Here is a 2452-nt window from a genome sequence, read left to right as displayed (position 1 = left end):
ATATATATATATATATATATATATATATATATATATATACACGTTTACACACATATGTACGTATACATACACACACGCGCCTTAACACACATATACACACACTTTTGTTTGTACATCGTTGCGCTTACATATGTGTGACAACAAAATGTTAAATTAACAGAAGAAAATAGCAAATGAAAGTACAGATAATATTAAAAATAAAGAAGTGTGCCTCCCCCAACATCGGGGACTTCTGATCGGTGTGCTCTTGTCTAAGACCTTTCTCACCTCACTGCCTTGGTAAGCTAACTCTCCTCTACGCTACCGAGGATAATGGAACGCGTTGAACTCTAAACCATGATACTCGCCTCCTTCTAAACACATAATTTATCGATGACAAACAGGAAACCCGCTCGTCTCACGAGCTTTCTACTAGGGTAACGTACCTAGATACTTTACAAAAATATGGACATATAACAGGTCATCCCATAAGTTCTGTCCGAATTTTGAATAAAGAAAACAAATGATCAAATGTTATATTTAATTGAAATTTAATCATCAATGTACTTTCCCTGATTATCTATGATTTCCTTTCATCCATTTACAAGCTTTTTAATCCTATCAATGTAAAACTCTTTTGGTTTCAAAACGAAGAACTCTGAAATGTCAGTTTTGACCTCCTCCTGACTTTGCGAAAGTAATGTCCCCCAAATGATTCTGTAAACTACGAAACAAATGGTAGACTGAAGGAGCAAGGTCGGGAGAATAAGGTGGATGAGGAATTTTTTTCCCAACCAAGCTCTTCGATCTTCTGTGATGTGATCTTTGCAGTGTGGGGTCGCACATTGTCCTGATGAAACATCACTCCTTTTCGATTCACTAAAGCGGGTCTTTCTTTCATCAAAGCTTGGTTCAAACGCTCTAATTGCTGACAGTAGACTTGAGCATTGATTGTTGTATTAGGTGGTAACAATTCAAAGTGAATTATTCCTTTGCAATCCCACCAGATAGAGAGAAGAACCTTTTTCCCATGAAGTTCCCTCCTCGGTTGTGGCTGAACTTTTTCCTGTTACCAAGCCACTGTTTTCAACGTTTAACATTTCGATAGAAGATCCATTTTTCATAACCAGTCACTAGTCTATCCAAAAAGGGTGAAATGAGTTCACAAGAATGGAGAGAAGAGCAGATGTCAACTCGGGATTTGCGGTTGCTTTCGAACAATTCATGAGGCACCCATTTTCCAAGTTTAAGAACCTTTCCAAGTTGTTGAAGATGACGATTAACAATTGTATGGTTTGAACTAAGCTTTATTGCCAATTCTTCAACTGATAATGCAGGATTTTCTTCAAGTAATGCTTCAAGGAGCTTACCATCAAACTCAACTGGACATCCTGTTCGATCTTCAAGTTCAAGACTGAAACCTCCACTTCTGAATTTTACACACCATCTTCTGCAAGTTCTTTCATTCAAGCATTCTTTCCCATAAACTGAGTGTATGTATGGAGTCTCTTCGGCTGCAGAGTTTCCTTTTTTTGTACTCATAAAGCATTATATGCCTTAAATGCTCTTTGGATACTTCGATGTTAGAAAGGGTTTTAATCAAAGAAATTTTAATTCTATTGTTCTGCAAAATGATATTAAATTAGTTTAAATGTACATGAATGCATGAAAATAATTTTTAATTCCATTAGACATTCTAAAATACTAATAAATTTCATTCAATTTTAAAAAAGGTAAAATCGGACAGAACTTATGGGATGACTTGATATTTCGTACACAAATAACCCAATAGAATTATAATATAGACTGCAGTGTGACATGTGGTTATAGTATATCAACCGCGACTGAGTTGACGATCTAGCCTTAAATCGCTCCGACCATGACCATTCCTTCAGACCTAATATATCTACTATAAATCTATCCAGTATGTATTTTGTTAGTTTTTTCACTGTTTCCGTTGTTTTCTTCATCTCTTACCAATGTTATTGGTTTATCAAAGCGGAACTCTTAAAGCTTTAAGCAGAGAAATCAGAGTTGGTGGATGCGATGCCCTTCCTTCCAGCGGCCGCTATAATATTAGTTTCAAATTTTGGCAGAAGACCCGCACATTCGGCCGTGGGGGTAGCGGATAGGTTGATTATATCGACCCCAGTACTCAACTGGTACTTATTTCATCGACTCCGAAAGCTCCACAGGCAGAATCGACCTCGATGGAATTTGAACTCAGAACGGACGAAATGCCGCTGTAATATTCATTGTTCTCAATGCTGCTCGATGCTCTTTGTGATGGCATTGGTGTTGGTGGTGTTGGTGTTGGTGGTGGTGGTAGTGGTCGTCGCCGACGTCGTTGTGGTAGTAGTAGTAGTGGTAGTTGTGGTTGTGGCATCGCTTACAAAGTTGGTGGTCACCTTCGTAATGATTGTAGTGGTAAGGGGTCGCCGTCGTAGTCACCGCCGTGTTGTTCCTGTAGCTG

The sequence above is a fragment of the Octopus bimaculoides genome, chromosome 3 (assembly GCF_001194135.2).
Source record: "Octopus bimaculoides isolate UCB-OBI-ISO-001 chromosome 3, ASM119413v2, whole genome shotgun sequence".
NCBI classification, from domain to species: Eukaryota; Metazoa; Mollusca; class Cephalopoda; order Octopoda; family Octopodidae; genus Octopus; species Octopus bimaculoides.
Note: the sequence above shows the minus strand (reverse complement) of the source record.